Below are 15,645 nucleotides of genomic sequence, written 5' to 3' on the forward strand. Positions count from 1 at the left end.
CCCAGAATCCGAAGCAGGCTCCAGGCTCCAAGCTGTCAGCACAGAGCCCGATGCGGGACTTGAACTCACGGACTGTGAGATCATGACCTGAGCTGAGCTTAACCAACTGAGCCACCCAGGCGCCCCCCATAGTGACACATTATAATCAGCTGAACTCCATTGTTCATTTGGATTTCTTTAGTTTTTACATGATGCCTTCTTTTCTTTTCCAGGAGCCCATCCACAGCACCATATAACATTTAGTTGTTATGTCTCTTTTAGGCTCCTCTTGGCTGCGACAATTTCATACTTTCCTTGTTTTTGATCATCTTGACAGTTCTGAGGAGGACTAGTCAGGTATTTTGTCACATGTCCCTCTATTGGAATTTATGTAATGTTTTTCTCGTAATGCTTTTGGTTTAAAAGAGGAAGATCATAGAAGTAAAGTGCCTTTTTTATCACATCATATCAAGGGTACGTGCTATTAACATGATTTGTCACTGTTGATGTTGATGTTGACCTGAGGAATACTGAGCTATTTAAGGCTTCTGTAAACATTATCAGTGGCTTTCAGGTCAGGTCAACTATTCTGAAAAAAATTTGGAAGTTCAATTATTTTTGAATCATCATGAGAATTGTACAATAGCCGGAAAATTCATTGCAATTCATGGAGCTGCCTATGTTGGTGGGAATTCCTAACTGTAACGTTAATTTTCTTAAAATATATTTTTAAAAATGTTTATTTCTTTTAAGAGAGAGAGAGCATGGGGGAAGGGCAGAGAGAGACAGAGAGAGAGAGAGAGAGAGAGAGAGAGAGAGAGAATCTCAAGCAGGTTCTGTGTTGTGGGCGCAGAGCCCCATGCGGGGCTTGATCCTACAAACCATGAGATCGTGACCTGAACCAAAACAAAGAGTCAGATACTTAACTGACTGAGCCACCCAGGTGCCCCTATACTATAGGATTAATTTTATACAGTGTGTTTTTGGTGATGCTATGAACTAGGAATTAATGTTAGAATGGAATGTCTTAACATCGATTCTTTTTTTTTTTAATGTTTTTTTTGAGAGAGGGAGAGAGACAGAGCATGAGTGGGGGAGGGACAGAGAGAGAGAGAGAGGGAGACACAGAATCTGAAGCAGGCTCCAGGCTCCTAGCTGTCAGCACAGAGCCCGATGTAGGGCTCAAACCCACAGACCGCGAGATCATGACCTGAGCCAAAGCTGGACACTCAACTGACTGAGCCACCCAGGCGCCCCTTAAGATCAATTGTTTAAAACATTTAGCGTATTTGAACAGAGATTTTTGCATACATCCATTTGAAGCTAAGAGCATCTGTATCCATGTATACCCCAGATGTAGCTTTTGATTTTCTAGAATTGTTTTGCAAAGGAACACATCTTATCTAAAAAATGATTTAGCTGTCTTGTTTCCACTATTCTTGTTTCCATTCACTGAATAAACCTTTTGGATGTGTGAGCAGTTACATTTCCCACATCCTACATTTGATCATTTCTAGGAGCCAATAAGAGAGTTCAGTGAAGTGAATTTGAATGATTTATTTGTACAGAAAGAATGAATTTCCTCTTAGCTGTACATCCGACACCCACACGATACCTCATCTCTGATGCTGGGAAGGAACATTTTCGGGAGAAATTTGATGCCCAATTAGTGTGTTTTAATTTGGTCAGTGGAATTTCCATCTGGCTCTGATGTGTATTCTGGAGGACAGACTAGCATGTAGTTATACAGCTTATTAGTTTGTGAGATGGGGTCATAGGTACAGAGGACATTTCACCGAAGCAGGATTTTATAGATTCTGAGTCCCCCCCTCTGTTTTTGTTAGCTACGGGATGCATGGGGACAGAGAAAGCACGTGATACTTATTTTGTGGTTAAACACCTTATTATCAACAGCTTAAAATAAGAAAGAACATCGCAAATATAGACTGCAGATAGAGGTCTTCTTTCCTGAAGAAACGAGACATTTACAGATTCAATGATATCTCACAGATAGGTGCTTTCTTGCTGTAGAATTATTGGTCACAAAACTTGAGATAAATGTGTTTAGCAAAAATTACAAGTATGCTTTTAAAGTTTTATTGTTCCATATATGTAGAGGCAGGAGGAGGAGGAGGAAAAGGAGAGAGAGAGAGAGAGAGAGAGAGAGAGAGAGAGAGAGAGAATAAACATACTCATCCCTCACAACTTCCGTACGTTGGGAGTATGCACACGCTAATACTGAGAAGTCTAAGATAAAACATGCCTGTTTTAAAAGTGAAGTTTTCACTGCAGGGTTTGATTCCTGTTATGCTGAAAAAAACAGGAGATTCCAGATGTAAGGGATCCTGGCCAAAAACCTCTACTTTCTATTTTTTGCAATGTATCTTTTTAGTCCGTTTCAAGGAGGCACATTCTCTGTTTTCTGGCCTTTGCTGTTCCATTTTTACACATGGGAGTACGATCTTAGCTGATGCTGTCCATGTCCCTTCTTCCTCTAAGAATTACACTCCCTTCCTGGGTCCTGTCAGCTCTACAGCTTTGTCACACTGTGGAGTAAGGTCCACGCTTGCTTGTCTCTTAATGTTGTCCCCGTCCTTTCTTTAGGCACCAAATTCGCACGTATTGTTTTGATTTTCTGTCTTTCACTCAAGTGTAGTCATAACAATCTCAAATGGTTGTGGGATGTCGGGTTTGAATGGGAAGGTCTCAGTGTGTTTCTGATGCCAGTTCTTAATTTCAGGTGATTAGCAGTTCATTATTTTTCGGAGAAAGAGGTGACTGTGTATCCATAAAACTGAAATCTTGACTTTTGCTCATGCACAATTCCAACTGTACTGAATCACGACTTCTAAGATACGAGCGAACAAAGCCCCAGGCAAAGAGGTTTACTGTGAAAACATTCAGTCCTTCCAGGAACAGGACCAGTAATTTCTCCATCTGTCTGTAGAGTCTGAACCTCAGGATGTCTGTGAACGTTTTATTATGTTCCACTGTACCCTCGAGTCTGTTTCCCAGCCCTGGAAAATGCCCATGAGAAAGGGTTGTGCAACGCTAACTGTTAGTCACTTTATATTTCCTGAATATTCCCTATTTAATTCCCTGGTAGCTGGCAATAACATCTAGGATTTAAATTGCTGAAGGGAATTCGGGAAAACCCACATAAATGTCTAAGCTGGGGTTTGGCAGGCTCTGTGTTTTGGTGACATAACAATGCCATAACGAGAGATTTCATCTCCCAGAAGAGGCAAGAAATCCCTACCACCGCCAGACACCCACCGACACTCATCTGAGTCTGAGGATCATCGTTTGTTATAAATGGATTGGACATAGTTTTTCATCTGATTCCCGGGCTGCTGGAATAAAAATTTGGCCCTGGAGTTTAAATGCAACGAGATTTCTTTAGAAATGGGCACCTCGAAGGGTTAGGGGACTTTTTAGAAAGACAAAAGAAAATGTAGTACGTTTTCTGTAAGAGTGGGCAACAGCTTCTCCGTGAAGAGCCCACCCCACTCCCTCCGGATGGAGTCTGAGCTCTGCGGAGGGACAGGCTGGGCCTGACCTAACCACCAAGCCAACCCCAGCAATCAGATGGGTGATGCTGTTCCCAGGCAGACTTTTCTCACACCCTGGAGGCTAATGGACGCGATTTTTAATTTAAGACAGCCTTTTACAAATTGAGGTATTATATTTACCCTTATCACTGCGAAAATGGTCTGACACGTCTTGAATTCAATTCCACCCTCCATGTTGTTTGATGCTTTATAAGTTTTGATTACTTCAAGGTACCTTTTCTCTTTGTTCATTTTTTGTCATTATTGTGGTTTGGACGTAAGAATATGACCGTGTGCTCTAGAATTTCATGGCTTTTTTTAAAAGTTTATTTATTTATTTTGAGAGAGAGAGAGCAGAAGAGGGGCAGAGAGAAAGGGAGAGAGAGGGAATCCCAAGCAGGATCCACACTGTCAGCACAGAGCCCGAAGTGGGGCTCGAACCCACGAACCATGAGATCATGACCTGAGCCAAAATCAAGATTCGGACGCTTAAGCGACTGAGCCACCCAGGCGCCCCTAGAATTTGATGACTTTTTATTGGGGAGACTTGTATACTCGCAAAGGAAGTTCATTATCCCCCTCCTTACTGTTCTCCATTTATACCTGCTAATTCTGTTGTAGTTACTGAGTCATCCGGGCTACTGCTCTGTCTAGTTCTCTCATATTTAATTCTGTCACTTTGATAAATGTTGAGGTCACCAGTTACCATTATATATACTACTGGCTGCATTTCGCCATGTAAGACATTTTTATTATATTTACTGGATCACGAATAGTATGTTGTGTTTTTACCATTTCATGGTCTACTATTACATGGTGATTTCATCTGCCCATGGTTCTTGCTGTGGCCTTGACTTAATCTGACACTGTGGCGGTCCGCTCAGCTCTTCTGAAATTTGTGCAGGTATCTTAGAGTGTAAGCCATCTCGTTCCTTCAAAGGTTGTCATCGGCTCCTGTTCACGTGATTCCTGTGGACAGGAGACTGTTGGGCTTTGCTGAAGGGTGAAGTCTAGTCTCTTTGCTCATTGTGTTGCAATGATATCTCCTCATTTACATCTGTAGCTCTAACTCCAGAAGTTGGACGTCTAGAAGGCATCTGTATTCATTTCCCAAGGCTGCCATCAAATGTACCGTAAGCCAGAAGGCTTATCACGAGAGAAATCTGTTGTCACACAGCTTTGGAGGCCTCAAGTCCAGAATCGAGGGTCAGCAGGGCCACGCTCCTTCCGAGATCCTAGGAAGAATCCTTCCTGAAGCCCCCGATGGTGGCATTCCTTGACATCCTCAGTGCTCCTTGATGTGGAGCCGCATCTCTGCAATCTCTGCTTCATCTTCAAATGACCTCCTGGCAGAGACGTTAGTCATATTGGACTCTGGGCCCACCTTGCTGCAGTATGATCTCGTCGTAAGGAATTACACCTGTGAGACCCTTTCCCCGAATAAGATCACATTGTAAAGTACTGGGGGCCGGGACTTTAACATATCTTTTGGGGAAGGGGGACACAAAATTTTAATATAGTTTCCATGTCATTTTTTAACAGCTTTGTTGAGATACCTTCCTGTGTTTTTTTTTTTGAGATAGTTTCTGCCTTATGACCTTTCCGTTTGCAGTGTCTTTGCCCCAGTCTTCTCATGGCCTCCTTAGATCCTTCAGCCCTCTGCTCGAAACTTCTTCAGAGAGGCCTCTTCCGACCACTCTATTTAAAATAGAAACTCTCATCCACTTACACATATCACTGTCTGACATTTTGTTTGTTTGATGACTGCACATTTCCCCAGGTACATTGTAGGACCTGGGAGAGCAAGAAATTCACCTTGCCGTTGACCAGATGTCCCCAGGGCCTAGAACGGTGCCTGGCACACAGTAGGCGTTCAGTTAACACGTGCTGAATTAACGTGAGAATGAATATAGTCGTAGCATCATCCATTGCCCTGTCACTTTATTGAGCAGAGTTCTGAATCAGAGTGAATAAGGAGGAGATATATGGGGATGTTTCAGTGGAGCATAGGACAACAGTATGTGCAAAGGGCCTGAGGCAAGAGTGTGCTTGGCATGTCCAAGTAACAACAGGGTTGGCCAGTGAGTGTAAGTGAGCAGTAGGAGATGTGATTGGAGAAAGGGACCATATCAAGCCCCTCTCCCCCTTCCCGCAATCTTTGGGCCACCTGACGTTCTTTCCCCGGCTGTTCTAATAGCTGTCTTCCCATTCTTCGGTGGTGGCTTAAATACCACCTCCCTCTCATATTCCACTGCCACAGCATCCCATAGCATTTATCACCAGCAGTGAATCCACTCACTTCTTTATTGTCTTGCCCTCCCACTGCCCCAACCGACACATAAGTGCTGTGTGAGTCAAGATCACGTTTGTTTGATAACTGTTGTGTTCCTGGCATCCAAAAAGGTGCACACTCCCGCAAGTGTTGGTTTGTTGGTCGAGTGAGTGAATGGAGACGAACTTCTATCAGTAAACGAGTTCCCCTGAGTTGCTTAATTCCGTTTATAAAAACACAGTTTATAAAAGTTTCTCTTTTCCGGGGAGGAAAGGAAGGGGAGAAGAGAGAGAAAGGACAGCCATATCTAAATATGCTTCCATCTCCCATATTTATTACCAAATAATACAGTTATATTTCTGGCATTCTCCTGTGTGACATTTTTCTATTCCCATGACCTTAAGGCATATCCCTTATGAATTCTAAGGCTCTGTTTTCTCCCTTGCCACACGTATCGAGTTTTCACCCAACATATTTTCCCAGTGTTTTTTGATTGCTTTTCACATAGTCTTCATAACGTTAACCTTATAAGGCACATAAATATTTCTAATCTGAGTTTAAACAAGAAAAAAGTGAAGTTAATTGTCTACAGTTAGTAAGTCCATCGATGAACTTTTATTAAGTGGTCTGCTTACCAATTCCCCATATATTTATTGTGTACATACTGGATACGAGGCACTGGTCTAGGCTCTGGGGGGTCCTGGAGTAAGCTGGGCAGGCGAGATGTGGTTCTTGCCTTCCCAAAGCTTCTGTTCTGGTATGAGGCAGACCCTAAAAATTATTTTCATGAGAAGTTATTGAATTAAATCTGCACGTAATTGATACACAAAAAAGGAGCATGTGATGCCATGAAAGCATCTTACGGTAGGACCCGAGCTAGTCTTAGGGGTCAAGGACACCTTCTCTGCTAGTTTCTTCTTCATTAAACATTCTTCTCTTTTCTGTTATGAACAGAACTCTGATTTCGCTTGAATGGGCAGAGTATCCATTTTTGTACTTCCCTTGCAACAAGGGATGGCCACTGGACATCGCACTGACTACTCACGTGGTGGAAGTGGACCGGATGGTGCCGGCTGAGTTTCGCTTTCCTGGAGTAGATTCCGCCTCTTCGTCCTCAGTCTTCTTTCCACTTCCTCCTTGATAGGGGTGTCCATGGAGTGATACAAAGACCGAAGTCACAAAGGCATTGACGATATCTGGGACCTGGTGCCCCTGCCCTTGGGTTTCTATCCCCCAACCTCTTATGAGGTGCTAACAATGAGCCCCTATTTGATGAAGCCACAGAAGAGGGGTTTCTATATCACGCAGTTGGGTGCAGTTCCTAGTTAGTACAAGCTTACTTGAGGAAATGGCATGTGAACTGGGCTTTGAAGGATGTGAGTAGCAACTAACTGAGTCCCCACGTGTTCTGCGCAGACCTAGGGCTTTTGAACGCCGGGGTCTCATCATCTGAGTTGAAGGGTATCGGAGCACAATTTCTTAAATCCCTCTACAGTCGGACTTGACGATGAACCTGCTGGAGGAGAAAAGGCTAAAAGCAGCAGCTGGCCCTTGCCGTGTGCGAGGCACTGTTCTAAGGGGTTTACACCCGTGACCTCTTTCAGTTCTTACGACAACCCTTTGAGAGAGGTGCCATTGTTGCCCCCTCTTAGTTGAGGAAGCCAAAGCAAAGACAGATCAAGCCAGTGGCTCAAGATTGCATAGCTACTAAACGGAAGAGCCAGGATTTGAAGCCCCGTAGTGTGGCTTGAGAGCCTGAGCTCATTAACTCGTGACGAGTGGGCTTGACCCCAACTTTGGACTCATTCCTGTCTCCTTCCCTTTGATGCCTAAGAGGCCTCCTGAGATGTGGTGCCCAAACAGGAGACGTTGACTGTTCTTACCAAGGAGTGCACTTCTGGATTCTGTTCCCCGCTAGCTGATAAGCCAGTTAGGCGATGGTTTTGGAATACCTTCATGTCGGTCCTCTCCTTTTTGTTATTTCTGGGAACCCTACCGAACCAACTGTTCCCTCAAGTCATGAGACAGAGAAGTTCTTGATAGTCTTTTTTTAGACCCTGACCCAAAGTCTATCAATTTGTTCCAAGTTGCGATAAAAATATTTATCGCAAGCACACGCAGGTTGTTTTATTTTTTCCCTAGCTTCCGGACCGTTGCTTTGTCTGTCTTTTATTGCCACTTCTGGGATGCCCCTGGAAACACGGAAGCTTCCCCCATTAGGTCCAGCTCAGGGTGCGACTCAGAAAGCAGTCCGTGGATTACTAGTTCAAAACCAGTTCGAAAACTGTTACTGGTCTGCGACAAGATGAGTAGGGAAATGAAGAGGCTTGGGCAATTTGGCATGGCCACAATGTCCAAGGATGTGGTCCCTGAGCTAGTCTTGTTGATGGGGCACGGGCCACTCCGGGTGCTGGCGCACTCACCCAATGAGCTGGTTGTCACGGGAGCTGTGTTACAGGCATGGGCAACAGGACCACTTGGTTCACGATGGATTGGAAACGAGAACAAAAGTGCTTCTTCACGACACATAGTTTGAGCATCCCACCTGTGACTCGCGGTGGCAATTCAGCGTGTGTCATGTAATCTGGCCCTCGACCTTATTTTGGTAAGCTTTATTCTAGTCATTTCATCTGTGGAGCCTCCTTGCCTGTGATGGCCACAGCCTGTCCTTTCTGTCCTTCACATCTACCGTAGCACTTAGCAAGGTGCTGGCCACATACAGGAGACAAACCTCAAATGCTTTGGGGCGCCTGGGTGGCTCAGTCGGTTGAGTGTCTGACTCTTGATTTCAGATCAGGTCACGATCCCAGGGTTGTGGGATCGAGATGGCAGTTCGAGTCTGCTTAGAACTCTCTCCCTCTCTCTGCCCCTCCCCTGCTGGCACTCTCCTCTCTCTCTCTTAAAAACAAAACAAGGGTCTTGTTGTGTTTTTGCCGTGATTCAAATCATGAGATGAGGGGAGTTGGGCAGGCAGGAGAAGAGTCAACTTTGCCTCACTTGGTGCAGAAAAGGGAAAACAATCCCTCATAACTTAGATTTTAGAAATACAATGTCAAGGAAGAAGCTTCAGGAGTACTGTTCTGATGACCATTTATGGGAGCCTGTCACACACCAGGCATTATGCTAGAGGCTGTATTTGTTTCCATATGTTGCTTCACTTAATCTTTGTACCATCTCGTGAAGGTAGGTATACTTACCGCCATTTTGCCAATGAAGGAGATGGCGTATCAGAGAGGCTGAGTGACTTACATGAGGTCACACAGCTACTGAGCGGTGGTGGTCTGTCTGACTTCAAAGCCTGTGTACTTTTTCTTCTTCCCATTATTACCTAGTGACAGCATGTATTGCTAAAAGGGAAGGTTACCGGATTTAGAAAATGACTTCAAATGTATTTTAAATATCATTTTTCTAAAATAGCTTTTTTGGTGATTGTTGCTATGTCTTAGATTTCCATTAAAGCCCTCTCTGTTCTATACTTTGCTTTTACTTCAGACAATGGGGCGCAATCTTCCTCGGCCCAGGCCGTCCAGCAAATTACAATTCCAGAGTCACCTTTGCACCTCTTGGGAGAAGACAGACAGAGCCTTCTTTTTGGGGTCTAATTAGGCCGCGATTTAGCCTCGTGGCCCTGGAGGTCGGGACATGCAGCTTTAGCAGAGACGTGATCCCGTCTCTGGGGACAGCAGGGTTGTTACATGTCTCCGTGGTGTATCATATGCAAACTGTGTCTAGGATGGGCTTTTCAGATGCCGCTTCCTGGCTCCTGGGGGAGAATTGTTTTCTAATGTTTTTAGTAGTTTCCAAAGGCTTTTATTCCCTAATTTAAATGTATAATTACCTGCTCCTAATTAAGTCCCGTCTCTGAAAACTGCGTCAACAACTTGCTGTCCGGAGTTAAGGTTGAACTGCAGTTTAGACCAGACAAGGACACATTTACTGAGGACCAAGAGATACTCAGCCTGGTTGTCTAATTATCCCCCTGAACACAGATTTATAATTGTATTCCGTTAGATGTATTTTAGAAAACTGAACTGACTGCCTTAGGGATGAAGCAGGTAAAATGGAGATTTTTATGGTAGTTTAATTTCTTTTTTTTTTTTAACGTTTTATTTTATTTTTGAGACAGAGAGAGACAGAGCATGAACGGGGGAGGGTCAGAGAGAGGGAGACACAGAATCTGAAACAGGCTCCAGGCTCTGAGCTGTCAGCACAGAACCCGACGCAGGGCTCGAACTCATGGACCGCGAGATCATGACCTGAGCCGAAGTTGGCCACTTAACCGACTGAGCCACCCAGGCACCCCTCTTTTTTTTTTAAGCTTATTTCTTTTGCGAGAGAGGGGTGGAGAGAGCATGAGAAGGGGAGGGGGGGAGAGAGAGAGAGAGAGAGGCAGAGAGAGAGAGAGAGAGAGAGAGAGAGAGAGAATCCCAAGCAGGCTCCACTGCCATCGCAGAGCCCAATTCAGGGCTCGAACTCACAAACTGTGAGATCATGACCTGAGCCAAGACCAAGAGTTAGATGCTTAACGGCCTGAGCCACGCAGATGTCCCCCCCCTCCACTTTTTTGTTGTTTTTTTTTTCTTGTAAGTAGGCTCCACACCCAATGTGGGGCTTGAACTCACAACCATGAAATCAAGAGGCGCATGCTCTTAACTACTGAGCCAGCCAGGCGCCCCAGTATTTGAATTTCTAAAGCAGAATCAGGTCTGTACTTTACGAACTATTTTTATGTTTAAAAAAAAAACAAGGTTACTAGGAAGTGTCTATCCTCAGTGTGAGTTCGTCGGTCCCTAACACATTCCAAGGAAATTTGATTGTGGAAAGGTGTTTGAGAAACGACGTCTTTTATATTTTGTTTATGTTGCGGTGATCTAGTAATTACATGAGAAAGCAGACTAATAGTGACTCAGGATTCTAATACGAAGAGGAGAGACATAAGGAAGGAAGAAAGTAAATTGCCCTCTTCAGAACGTAAGCAGTCTGCTGAAAAGTAGTTTACCTAGCATAGCATCTCTCAAATAGATGTGTGTGTACTTAAGTAACTTTTCTTTAGCCAATTATCTCTGTCACATCACTGTTTCTTTAATCCCTCACATCTAATTGCTGATCAAAGCCTAAATTCCAACTGCTAAATGAAGCTCTTAATCTGTCCCTTCCTCTCCGATCCTGCCGCCCTATAGCTACTTTACCTCTTGTTCCTGAACTGGTCTCCCTTGACCCCAGGATCTTCCACTCCCTGGTCCGACTTTTGTCCTGGTACCATAGTGGTGGCTTATTCGAAAACATGTACTTGATCATGTCACTCTACCACTGAAAAGCCTTCATTTCTCACAGGAAGAAGGAGGAGGAGGAGGAGGAGGAGGAAGAGGAGAGGAAAGGAGGAGGAGAAAGGAGGAGGAGGAGGGAGGAGGAGGAGGAAGAGGAAGAGAAGGAGGAGGAAGAGGAGGAGAAGGGGGAGGAAGAGTGGGAGGAAGGAGGGAGGAGGAGGAGGAGGGAAGAGGAGGAGAAAGGAGGAGGAGAAGGGGGAGGAAGAGTGGGAGGAAGGAGGGAGGAGGAGGAGGAGGGAAGAGGAGGAGAAAGGAGGAGGAGGAGGAGGAAGAGGAGAGGAAAGGAGGAGGAGGAAGAGGAGGAGAAAGGAGGAAGAGGAGGGAGGAGGAGGAGGGAGGAGGAGGAGGAAGAGGAAAGGAAAGGAGGAGGAGGAAGAGGAGGAGAAGGGGGAGGAAGAGGGGGAGGAGGAGGAGGGAGGAGGAGGAGGAAGAGGAAGAGAAGGAGGAGGAAGAGGAGGAGAAGGGGAGGAAGAGTGGGAGGAAGGAGGGAGGAGGAGGAGGAGGAGGGAAGAGGAGGAGAAAGGAGGAGGAGGAGGAGGAGGAGGAAGAGGAAAGGAAAGGAGGAGGAGGAAGAGGAGGAGAAAGGAGGAAGAGGAGGAGGAGGAGGAGGGAGGAGGAGGAGGAAGAGGAAAGGAAAGGAGGAGGAGGAAGAGGAGGAGAAGGGGAGGAAGAGGGGAGGAGGAGGAGGGAGGAGGAGGAAGAAGAGAAGGAGAAAGGAGGAGGAGGAGGAGGAAGAGAAGGAGAAGGGGGAGGAAGAGGGGGAGGAGGAGGAGGGAGGAGGAGGAAGAAGAGAAGGAGAAGAAGGAGGAAGAGGAGAAGGGGGAGGAAGAGTAGGAGGAAGGGGGAGGGGGAGAAGGAGGAGGGAGGAGGAGGAGAAAGGAGGAGGAGGAGGGAGGAGGAGGAGGAAGAGTGGGAGGAAAGGGGGCAGGGGAGAAGGAGGAGAAGAGAAAGACAAGGTAGAACACAGACACGAAAGAAAGATAAAGACAAGATGGAGCACAGAGCCCCTGCTTCATGATCCTTGTCCACCTTTCCTCTAGCATCCCTGCTATTCTAGCCTCAGGGCCGAGCCGGTGGCTCCTAGGTCTCTCCTTCGATCAAACTGCTCTTGGTCGAGGATGCTCTTCGCCAGCCTGCCTCCGATCCCCAGGTGTTGGCATCGGCTCCTCCTCGGTAAGCCTTCCCTGACAATCTCTTCCTGCTCCCTCTGCTTCTACTTAACAACAATCCCAATGTGTTTTCAATATCAGTCTGGGTGCCATCTATTTTAATTATTATGATTTTATCTAATTATTTTATTTTATTATTTTTAAAGGTTTATTTATTTATTTTGAGAGAGACAGAGACAGCGTGAGCAGGGGAGGGGCAGGGGGAGAAGAGAGAGAGAATCCCGGGCAGGCCCTGCCATGTCAGCACAGATCTCGATGTGGGGCTCGAACTCATGAACTGTGAGATCATGACTGGATCTGAAACCGAGAGTCAGATCCTAATCCTTGTATTTTAATGACAGTGTGCTGACCACCTAGATTTGGATTCTAGCTTTGCATTTCCTAGCGGGGTTAAGTTGACAAATGGCTTAAGTTCTCTGTACTTGGGTTTACTCGTTTGTAAGGTGGGGATATTAATAGTGCCCACTTCTTGGGACTGTAGTGGAGATTCAGTGAATTAATGTGTGCAAAGCTTTTGGAACCCTGGCTGGGACAAGCTGGGTGCTTCACTGATTCCACGGAAAAGCCATTATGTGAGCTGCATAGATCTTATTTGAGAAAATACTTTAAAGGCATTTTATTTCTGCTCTTGTGCTTACTTGTGAGATAAATAATTGGATAATATTAAAATCTGTAGCAACAACTTGCTATTTGTCCGTAGAGTTCTTAGAAAAATGAGAAACTTTTCAAATAAGGGACTGTTACACTCCTGGGCAGAGAAGTTTACTGCGGTTTGAATATTAGTAATTTTAGTCAGAGCCTTGACTGATCGGCAGCTTATCTGCAATTTACCCAACTCGTTTACTCGGTTTCTGAGTTACCTTAACCACACAGCAGAACCATAGGTAAGAAGCAAAGATTTCTGGTGTTGGTTCCTGGACCATGCGATTCAGGGAACGGCCGTGAGGTTCCTCGTTTTCTGTGGGTGATTCTATTTTTCACCATTATAAATGATGCTGAAGTGAACATCCTTTACCCAAAAGTCTTGTGCACCTTTAATTATGTCCTTAGAGCAAGTTGATCAAAGTAGAATGGTTGAGTCAAAGGAAATAAATGGATATTAGTTATTAGCTTACCTTCCAAACAAGGTTTTATTCATTGATACTCCTACCAATCGCACTTGGAAGTGTCCCATCTCCTCCACACTTCTGCTATCGCTGAGTATTCATCTCGTTTTCTTTTTTTAATATTTATTTATTTTTGAGAGAGAGAGACAGAGACAAAGTGTGAGCGGGGAAGGGGCAGAGAGAGACAGACACTGAATCCAAAGCGGGCTCCAGGCTCCGAGCTGTCAGCACAGAGCCTGATGCGGGGCTCGAACTCACAGGCTGTGAGATGATGACCTGAGCCGAAGTCGGACGCTCAACTGACTGAGCCACCCAGGCACCGCTTTATCTTGGTTGTTGTTGTTGTTGTTGTTGTTGTTTTTAATTATTCCCTTCCTTCATAAGCCAGAGGAAAGAAAAGACATACAAAGAAGGTGTTTTGCTCATACAGGGGAGGAGATATTCACCCTCATTTCTCTTCCTTATTCATCTGTAATAAAAGATTCATTTTTAATAAGAGACTTATGCTTTAGACTCCACTCTTTTTCTGACCGCAGACTTTTAATAATCAAAACTTTTCATACTCAGTACGTTTCTTTTAAATCTTCATAAATGAGGTGCAAGAACAGAAACCTGCTAATACTGCCACTGTGTGTAGTTAAGTATGGGTAAGAAGAATCGCAAAGACTTTAAACTCCAGAATCCCAAGACTCACTTTGAAAAAGGGACGTGAGGAATACCAAAAACAGTGGGAATCAAAGAAGCTCAGCCTGGAGCTTAATATTTTCACTTATTGGATAGGACTGCGTAGAGTTTAATGAGTGATAGCCTTTAATTTCTTTAAAGTTTTTATTTATTTTGAGAGAGAGAGAGAGAGAGAGCACAAGCAGGGGAGGGTCAGAGAGAAGGGGCGAGAGAGAGAATCCCAAGCAGGCTCCACACTGTCAGCATGGAACCTCATGGGGGGCTCGAACCCACGAACTGTGAGATCATGACCTGAACTGAAATCAAGAGTCAGACGCTCGACTGACGGAGCCACCCAGCTGCCCCCAGAGACCTCTGACATACATGGTTTGTGGAGCGACTCAAGATCTCTTGGTGACATTGTTTGAAAAATGATCAGAACAGTTAATTTTATTCTCTTTTTATGCAAAAAGGTATGAATTAGAAAGATTAATACATAACTTTGTGATGATTGGTGGTACTATTTATTACTTCCTACAGTTTTCTTATTAGGTACTCTCTGGAATGATTATGTACGTATAAGGGAACGTTAATGCATATTTATAGCTAAAAAGTAGTCAGACATGGGGATTTTCACTCTACTGTATATGTATATATATATCTTTTCACTATGTATATGTATGTATACATACACGTATATATACATATATATTTTTTGAAAGAAAGGACCTTCATGATGTTCGAAAGTAAAAATCTGGGGACCTGCGGGAGGGAAGGAAGGGGTTAAACATGGCAGGAGAGTGCCAGGACAGGCCTCTGGGCTGACTTCTCATTAGGAAATCTGGTATTTCAGGTTGGACTGGGCCTTGGGAATGGCTGCTCCTTTGTTCAAGAGAAAAAGTGCATTAGATCTGGCTGCACTTTCAGACCTGACTTGTAGAAAATGAATTCTAGAACTTTCTAGGGTCAGAAAGTGAGGCGGCCCTGCAGTACCTTGAACAGAGGTAACCCCTTGAATCGGAGATGGTGTCCCTGATCCTCAGGTTACGCACACTGACAGCCTGGACACCCATGGTGGTGATTAACCCTACGGATCCCTCCATTCCCCTCACATTTATTTTGAGATTCGCTCTTTAGTAAAAGCGACCTTGACGCTGGCAGGGTTTTTTTTTTTCCTTCAGATTTTATTTATTTATTTATTTATTTATTTATTTATTTATTTATATTATGAAATTTATTGCCAAATTGGTTTCCATACGACACCCGGTGCTCATCCCAACAGGTGCCCTCCTCCATGCCCCTCTCCCACTTTCCCCTCCCTCCCACTCCCCATCAACCCTCAGTTTTTATTTCAAGTGCTTTTGTTTTCCTGCTTTTCATAGCTCGGGATACATTTATTTATATTTCCCTGATGACCAGCCTCTGTGCGTGGACTCCTTCTTGCGCCGTTTTTTCAAAAAGTTGCTTCGTTTAACCTGTGACTAATTGGTTAGATAAAACCAGCATATGTACTCCTAGAACCTAGGAGTACATTTCATCCCAGGCCTGGGAAGGAGGAGTAAATTGCACTTCATTCCT

At 44.7% G+C, this 15,645-nt stretch overlaps 1 long non-coding RNA gene across 8 annotated transcripts in view; it reads left to right on the top strand.

The window, feature by feature from the left end:
* LOC106982192 (uncharacterized) overlaps window positions 1–15,645 on the top strand; it is a 38,216-nt gene that overhangs the window by 9,619 nt on the left and 12,952 nt on the right. Inside the window, exons 3-4 of one of the 8 annotated variants that reach the window (XR_008291868.1) lie at window positions 262–8,407; window positions 9,295–11,167. The exons of 3 other annotated variants lie outside the window; for them this stretch is intronic. This is a non-coding gene — a long non-coding RNA (uncharacterized LOC106982192). Of the gene's footprint in view, window positions 1–261; window positions 8,408–9,294; window positions 11,168–15,645 lie in introns of those variants that run through there. 4 more of the 8 variants (XR_008291869.1, XR_008291866.1, XR_008291867.1 and 1 more) reach the window with 4 other exon arrangements.

The sequence above is a fragment of the Acinonyx jubatus genome, chromosome C1 (assembly GCF_027475565.1).
Source record: "Acinonyx jubatus isolate Ajub_Pintada_27869175 chromosome C1, VMU_Ajub_asm_v1.0, whole genome shotgun sequence".
NCBI lineage: Eukaryota > Metazoa > Chordata > Mammalia > Carnivora > Felidae > Acinonyx > Acinonyx jubatus.